Source organism: Hippoglossus stenolepis, chromosome 8 (genome assembly GCF_022539355.2).
Source record: "Hippoglossus stenolepis isolate QCI-W04-F060 chromosome 8, HSTE1.2, whole genome shotgun sequence".
NCBI lineage: Eukaryota > Metazoa > Chordata > Actinopteri > Pleuronectiformes > Pleuronectidae > Hippoglossus > Hippoglossus stenolepis.
This window is the reverse complement of record NC_061490.1, coordinates 26,431,612-26,440,870: the sequence shown is the minus strand read 5'-3', so window position 1 is coordinate 26,440,870 and position 9,259 is coordinate 26,431,612.

Genomic DNA, 9,259 nt, shown 5'->3' with positions numbered 1-9,259 from the left:
TCCAACTTATATATATTATAGGGACGATCGTGATTGGTTCTTCCAGTGGCGGCTCCGCCCCCTCCAACATCCTGAGAACATAATTTAATTAGATCATAATTTACTAGATGTCCTGTTTGATCATTTGATCATTTAACAACGACTCTTCAAATTGTGTTTGGTTCGTTTCTGTCTAAATACTGTCATATTTCTCTAGAGAGAGAGAGGGGGAGAGAGAGGGGGAGAGAGAGAGGGGGAGAGAGAGAGAGAGAGAGGGAGAGAGAGAGATGAGAGAGAGAGAGAGAGAGAGAGAGGAGAGAGAGAGAGAGAGAGAGAGAGAGAGAGAGAGAGAGAGAGAGAGAGGGAGAGAGAGAGAGAGAGAGAGAGAGAGAGAGAGAGAGAGAGAGAGAGAGAGAGAGAGAGAGAGAGAGAGGGGGGGAGAGAGAGAGAGAGAGAGAGAGAGAGAGAGAGAGGGAGAGAGAGAGAGAGAGAGAGAGAGAGGGAGAGAGAGGGGGGAGAGATAGAGATAGAGAGAACAGAGAGAGAGAGGGAGAGAGAGAGAGAGAGAGAGAGAGAGAGAGAGAGAGGGAGAGAGAGAGAGAGAGAGAGAGAGAGAGAGAGAGAGAGAGAGAGGGAGAGAGAGGGGGAGAAGTAGAGATAGAGAGAGAGAGGAGAGAGGGAGAGAGAGAGAGAGAGAGAGAGAGAGGGAGAGGGAGAGAGAGAGAATAAGGGAATAAAGGAATTACAATAATCACGTGGGACACCGTGGTTAACTCTGGTGCACACAGATGACTCATTGACTAAACTCAGACATTTTAAATTACTAAACTTCTTTTTCAGAAGTGAAAAATGTTGGTTTAGTCTTTAACAACGTGTTTCAACAGCTTGTTATATCATCTAAAAGAAAGAATAAAAAAGAAATAAGTGAGATTTACTGTATTACTGTAAACTTTCCAGTCTGTAGAGGAGGACTTATCATGTATATGATAAATAATGTAAATATATATATATATATATATGTCTGGGAGATTCTGACAGGATGTTTGTTCCTCACCATCTTCAGGCAAAAAAAGAAATGAGCTGAAAGAATCAGGCTGATAATGTGTAAACCTGAGAGTCAGTAGGACCTGATGAAAGCACTGGATGGACAAGAAGATGCTTCATGCTTTTATTTTGAAGGTGAAGGTTCTTGTCTGGTTTATTTCATAGTCGTGGTGGGCGATATATGACTCAAAATTAACATCAGGGTATTTATAACATTTTGGAAGGTGATGATATTTTATATCACTGTGCTTTTTTAAGTTTTCGGATAAAAAGCCTGTCCTGTCTCATCAAACCTGTCCATCTCTTTCTAGTCTTGTCACATTTTACGTGGCAGCGGTAAACAATGCCTGGAGTGACACCATTGTGGTTTTGCGTCGTACTCCACTGGCGCTTGTTGTCCTGACGCTCGTTTTGGCCTGGATGCAGGTTGCCCTCTCACATTCACGGACACGATGTTTGAAAGCGTCAGTGATGCCACGACCTCTCCAATCAGCTACCACCCTCTGTCCCTGCAACAGGACCATCTGACCACTGTCCACAAGCAGCGCAGACTCCAGCGCCACCTGCAGACTCCAGCGCCACCTGCAGACTCCAGCGCCACCTGCAGACTCCAGCGCCACCTGCAGACTCCAGCGCAAACGGGAGATTTGAGACTCACATTGTGTTGAGTATCATGTGGAAATTTGAAGAAAATGCTCATTACTTTAAATGTGGTGACGTCCTTACCACTCTTTCGTTCCTCCTGGCAATGAAGACGGTGCGTCCCGGCTGTGGACGCTGTGGACGCAGCAGCTGTGGACGCTGTGGACACTGACGAGGACGACAGGGAACACAGACGACTGACGCAGGTGGTACCAGCAGATCCAGATCAATGTGGGGAAAACTAAAAAACTGTTGGTGCAGACACTCCCCCCCGACACCGGTGAACATCCAGGGAATGGACATCGAGTTAGTGACCTCCTGGGGACCTTCTGGTTGGAGGACGACCGCTCTACCCCTCAGCCACAGCTGCCCGAGTTCAACATCACAATGACCAGTGATTTATCACAAATATACAAATGCTACAGGCGATACATATAACCAGAGCCTCAATCAGTGTTTCGAAGAAGTAGAGAGTGTATTCAGACAACCTTGAAAACCAATCAAACGTAACCCTATCGGAAGCTGGAGGAGATGGGGGGGCTTGAAGAAACATACCCACAATTAAAGTTAAAATCCAAACGGTGGTAGAGAAAAACAGAGCCTCGGTCAGTACTTCAAATAAGTAGCAAGTGGAATTAAACATCCTTTAAACCTTTTGCCCCTTCGGAGAGCCAGAGGAGATGGGGGGCCCGGCTTTGGCTTGATGCAGTCGGCAGTGCGTAGCGCGAGTGATGAAGAGAAGAGCAGTCACTTGATCACTATAACCAACTTATTTAAACAGCACTTGTGTAGGAACGACCCAGCCCCGGTATCTGTTCTGTCTTCATATGACTTTCTACAAATGATTTCTTCTCCGAGCGGACCGATGTCCTCTTCATATCCCCTAAAATAAAGTTAAATAATAAAAGAAATGAACTTTAAAGACATAAAATGTCTTTCATAGATATGCATTGCCTTTGATGTCATCGATGCTTTGGGGGTAGAGCACCCGGCTGATCCACTAATAAAGGCTCACACACACCTCGTGGTCGTAAGCAGTAGCCTCACTCCCTACGGACGATAAGGATAATGTCTGCAAACTTGTACTGTGAAAGGAAAATAATCGTACGTTAAGTCTGACTTTTAATTCACTGAAGGTCGTTTGCCATTTTAAAACATGACTTAAAAACAACATCCTGGGTTTTATTTTGAATGTTTTACATGTTTGCTGGACTCGCTTCAGTTTCTTTCAGACGTTTCATCCAAAAAGCTTGTTCACCTCTAACTGACTAATGAGGGTCACAGGTAATTAACGTCCGTGGGTCGGTACCTGTGTTGAGTCGTTTATTAAACAGTCAGGTTGTTTGGACAGAGATCACTTTAGCTTTAAAAAACTTTGGATGTCGTCTAATTCTGTTGGTTGTAGTTTTAAAGGTTTATCAGTGGGTCAGCTGTCGGCGGCCGGAGAAGAAGTAGTATCTGCTCTACAGCTGGGTATTATCTGATTGTTGCAGAGTTTATTCTAATAGTAGAAATACCTCCACCCTGGAGAAGTCTGACTTCCCTGGTCTGTTGGACGACTTGGGCAAAGACCTTCCAGAGATCCGAACCCAAGCCCTTCTCTTGGCTCTCCCTACGCTCACCTCAGCCATGGTCACCCAGAAAAAGGAGGCCTTCAAAGCTGTGGTATGGGCCGCTGCTTATTATTACGTCTATAATAATTATTACGACAGTTGAAACAATTACACCTGAGAAATGAATGACCTAAAGTCATAGTTTCTCCAAAACACACACACATCACGGAGTCGTCAGAGAAGCAGGAGCTTGACGGGAGGAGCTCCGTGACGCTGAGCTGCATCAGTCACAGCTTTCCCCCAGTCCAACACTACTCATGGTTCAGAAAGAGTCAGGGCGAGGAAAAGGATGAAACTGTGTCCCAGCATCAAAACCACACAGTGTACTCAAACCAGCCAGGAGTCTACTACTGCGTCGCCGAAAATGAAGTAGATCGATGTTTGTCTGACCCCGTCCATCTGTTTGAACGTGAGTGAATTTCAAGGCCTTATAACTGTGTTTTGTTGCTCAGGAGACATGTGGGAGGTTTATATCAGACATGTTTTCTGGTTGTCCGTCCTACGTCCTACGTTTGTGAATGTGGAATCTCAAGAATGTCTTGAGGGAATTTCTTTAAACTTAGTGAAAATGTTCAGTCAATGGTTACTGTGACCTCACAAAGCTGTGACCTCACAAAGCTGTGACCTCACAAAGCTGTGACCTCACAAAGCTGTGACCTCACAAAGCTGTGACCTCACAAAGCATATTTTTGCCTTGTAAAAGCAATGTCCACGTAAGGCCTTGAGGGAATCCTTTTGCATTTGGCACAAACACACAATTAGACTCAAGGAGTAACTGATTTGATTTGGTAGCCAAAGGTCAAAGGTCAAGGTCACAGTGGCCTCTTGAAAGTCATATTACAAAACCGCCTTTACAGAAATTCTTCATCTTTTGATGAGAACTCAAAGATGTGAAGTGATTAGATATCAGTGGTCAAAGGTCACAGTGGCCTCATCAGAATCTTGGTTGGTGGAGGTAAACAACTGCAGTACAGCATTTCTAGTTCAGTCTGAAATAAATCTCTGCACATCGAATAAAGTTGAAACTAATTCTACATGTTCACAACTCGGTGTCTATATGATGCTCTCTCTCTTTTAACCACAGGAGACTTCCTGAAGAACCTGAGGTTCCTCGTTGTTGCTCTATTTCTCCTGATGATTATCAGTGTAATTGTCGTAAATTTAAGGTGAATGAATAAGAAGTGAATTTGATCAAATTAAATAAATACATTTCAGAGATGCTCTGGCATGTTTTACCACATCATGTCCCTCTATGTTTTCAGATACTGGAGGAAATCTGTTCAACAAGGAACAACAAACACCGAATCCCCTTCTGGTTTTTCGGTAATGACACATTTGTTTAAGCCGTTAAACTTCTTTATTGAAAACATCTGGACAGAAGTGACTCATCGTGTGTGTGTGTGTGTGTGTGTGTGTGTGTGTGTGTGTGTGTGTGTGTGTGTGTGTGTGTGTGTGTGTGTATGTGTGTGTGTGTGTGTGTGTGTGTGTGTGTGTGTGTGTGTGTGTGTGTGTGTGTGTGTGTGTGTGTGTGTGTTTGGGTGTTTACTGCACTTTGAATCTGCCCCAGGTGAGTCGCAGGTTGAGACAATTTAAACAAGAAAACAACAAGTTAAAACAATCATATATGGAGACTTTAGTCAAACTCAAAGTCCCAGAATGTGCTCAGGGTTCACACCTGCAGTAGGGTGCAGGTGTGAACCCTGAAGCGAGAAGCGTCTTCAGCCCGGGAGGAGAACACACATCTCCCCTGTGGGGGGGGGCAGCCGCGTATAGTTGTTATTCACTGACAGCCAATCAGATTGCGACATTCTTTGTCCGCTGTCTTGGTGCTGAATGTTCTTTCCCTGTCAATAGTTCTGAACTGTTTAATTAGTTTCCAATGACAGGCAGGCTACACTCAACATCATTTCACTCTGAAATATCAACACATCAGGAAGTATAGTATGCAGTATCAGTACAATACAGTATGCAGTAATACCCTGAGAGCATATTTTTAATCAGAACTGTTGCACTGTTGCATTCAAGAATTTTAAAACCCTATTTGGCCTTTTCCTCTTCTTGAAAATAAGCAGATGCAGATCAAATCAAGTGAAACAAGGTTTTTAATCAAAAGCAACATACAACTTACAGGATTTAACACAACATTAAACAATGAATATATCAACAATAATGGTCATACATACATACACCTGGTATCATGACCAGACAAACAAAAAAGTCTCAAGGAGCATTATGAAAAACGCAACAGGAAGCCCGCCATTTTGCATTTAGTGGCCATTTTGGCCATATTCCACATTTTTACTTTGATGTACTTGTCCCAGGGCTTTTATCAGATCAACTTCATATGGAGATGAGTGTCATCACAACAAGACGGAGATCAAAAATAACTCAAAGATCGATTTTTCGTCACACGGTGTGACCGTGGCGTGGCGTCACAGTTTGATTACACGCCATCAAAACACGAGGTTCTGTATCTCAGACATACATGGTCCAATCGAGTCCAAACTAGACATGTAAGACAAGAGTCCCGGCCTGATGACATCTACACAGAAATCATGACTTAAAATCACAGCGCCCCCTGGTGGAAACAGGAAATGTCTTGTTTTTTTGCATGTCTTCCACTTGGATGGCAAACGGGTCTCAAGACATTGTTAATGACGGCGTAAGATTACTGAGACTTTTCGTCAAACGCCATAATAGTGGCGTGGGGTCAAAGTTCATCAACTCGCTGTGACACACGAAATTGCTGTAACTTCAGTGTTCGAGGTTCAACCTCCCTCAAACTACATTTGTGTATCAACAGCCCCCTGAAAATATTCATATGGTTTTAAGGAATTATTAAGTTATTTTGCCAATGGGCGTGGCAAAATAACTGACTAGCGCCCTAAAGGGCACCAGACACCACGACACGACATGTACAGAAATCGATGGGGACATGTGTCTTTTCATAACAAACAAATAAGTCTCTTGGATAGATATGCTAGACCAAACAGGAAGCCCACCATTTTGGCTTTAGTGGTTTTTATATATATGGTTTTTTCAATTTTTTTTTCTAGGAACAGTACAACAATATATGAGTTTGTGCCACTTTGTATATATGTATATATATACAAAGTGGCACAAAAGGCAATCGATGGAGCGTTATGGAACAACGCAACAGGAAGTCGCCATTTTTGACGTTACAGCTCGATCATATAATGACGTCATCTCAACAACATGGAGATTTTTTGTTTTTGACCTGTGCGTAGTGATACTGACAGCGCTGCACGTGATGGCGTGGAATGTAGTGCGTGATTAGTGGCCGTGGTTCGAGCCGTTTCTCCCGGTCCCTCCGAGGCATAATCAGTACAACAGTACAACACTACCATCTGGTGGACAAATGCGGAAACTGTAGAAACAGTCTGTCTCTAACAATTACTATAATAACAATGATTTATAACAATAATATCTAGATTCTTACAACATATTTAATTTAGATTGAAGTTAATGTTGGCTCTTTCTTCTTATTATTATTCTGACCCAGATGATTTGGCTTTTGAGCTCAACATGCTCTGAAGTGGTGAAAATTGAATCTATATTGACTCATCGTCACAGCGCCACCTGCTGGCGACAGGAAGTGACATGTTTTATACTTTGATGCACTGCTCCTGGCTGCTTAACAATAAACAGCTCAAATGAGCTGAGACACGTCATTGGACCATGGTCAGAATCGTGACATTTCCTCAAACCGCGTAAACATTATGCTGCAGCGAAGGATCATCCTTCGCCAAAGGACACGATGTTGTCATAACTCCAGTGTGCATCGTCCTATCACCACCAAACTTCTGTCTCATGATCAGAGTCCAAGCCTGAACAGCTCCATGTGTCAATATTTCCTCAGTGTCATAGCGCCACCTACTGATTCACCATGAAACAGGAAGTACTTTGTAAATCCCTCTGCATTATCCAACCGGCCCGAACTACTGACCTATGATCACAATCCTGACCTGAACAGCTCCATATATTAATATCAGTGCAGGGTCATAGCGCCACCTATTGATCAGTGTGAACATTGATTTGTTGTAACATTGTCCAATTGACACAAAATTGCTCACGCTACATCAGAGCCCCAAAACGCATGCAACGCAGAGACATGCGCGTGGTCATTGATCGCTCTCTCCACTAACCGCAAAGGCTTCAAAATGCACGAGCTCGGGCACGTTAGTGCTACAACGTAGTTCTACTTAATGTTTGCATCTGTCTGATACCAAGAGGTGTTTTCTACTTTGGACCTAAACGTCCCTGGGACTATTTGTTGTTCTGCCCAGTGTCTATACACTCAGAAGAGGGGAATTTGACCCATTCTAAGCTGACGTCTGAGCGCTGGACACGTCCTGTCTGGCTGATATCGAGGGGGACGTGAAGCCCTCGATCTGTGCATAAAAACCTGCACTGGACAGGAGCCATTTGTCAGATTCGTGAAGCCTGCAGTGGCTTTGAGAATTCTGTCCCTATTTGGCCAAATAGGGACATTGTCTCTGTTTGTGTTCGAATATATTCTCTGTAGATTGTTTCTCGACCATTAATTAAATACTTTGATATCATTGAATTGATCTGTCTGATGGTTTATTTCCTCACCAGGGAATTAAATACAAATTCCCACCACAACATTCACATGGATTGATACGATAATCTTTTTTATAGTTTATTAGTCTAAGCCAAGGAACATATCCTATATATCATCAAATATCATATATGAATCAAAATGTTGTAAAACAAAAGTGTGCCACGGGGAAAAAAAAGACAATATGCTGGTATAATAATATGCCAGTAATATAAGATACAGATACAGTATCACAAAAGCAGAGAGATTGAAGTAATTCAATATTAAAAGATAAGAAAAATATAAGACACTGTGACACACACACTTATCTGCCCATCATGTATCTGGTGTCTGGTCAAACTGCCTCTTACCTTTGTTGAATAGAACAAGTCACATGTGTAACATCTGCTGAAGTTTGTTGTTCACTGAAGTTGAAGGAAAAGTCGAGGAAGAGAGAAGGACATAAAGGGGAAACAGCGCCACCATATTCAGTGGCCGGGAGGGGCATTGCATCCATAATGGTTTAGCACTACCATAGCTAAACAAATATTGAATATTAATATTAAATAATAACTTTAATTGATTAAAGTTACCTCGGGGCACCACCCTTCAAAGGAAGGGAAAAGATAGCCAATTTATCGATTGAGTCTCATGAATGTACTAATTACAAATTTGGAACTCTGATTAATAATTAAATTAATAAGTATAACCGAAATTAACACATAAGTAGTTAGCAAAGTTCAAGGATATGGAGTTCTTGACAGTGTAGAGGTTGGCAAAATTTCAACTTATGCAACATTAACGAAGACGTTTGTTGAAGAAAAACATTTATTATGAAGATAATACTTTTATTTGTCTTTTGATTTGAACCAGTTGTCCTGTTTAGTTTTGGTTTGCATGAGGTTGTTTGTGCAGCTCTTGTTAAGAGTCTTCTTTTTGTTATATTTCTTTCTTTGACTTGAAGTAGAAGTTAGTTCACTACCTGAGTTGTGATTAAAATCCTGAAACCAAGTTTTATAACAAAATAAATAACTCTTTCTAACCAAAATCATCTGGTTCTGTCTGACCTCCTTTCCCCTGGTGAACCGAACCGTCACAACAAGACAACACAACTGGTGATCAACACAAAGCTCATCCCTGAGCCGGAGGCAGCGACCAACCATTACCGTGCACGGTGTGGTGCACGCTCTTAAGGGAAGGAACCAAGGTTCAGTTGGATCCAGACCCAGAACCCCTCTTCTGTTCTGAGGAACCTGAAACTAAACTGAGGGTCTGAAGGTCTGAAACGAACAAGGTGTGAACGAGTCCTGAGTCTCTGTTGTCTAATACACATGAACCCTGTTAGACATGAAGAACATCTGTGTCACGTGTGAAACATAAAGAGGCTTTTGTGGCGTTC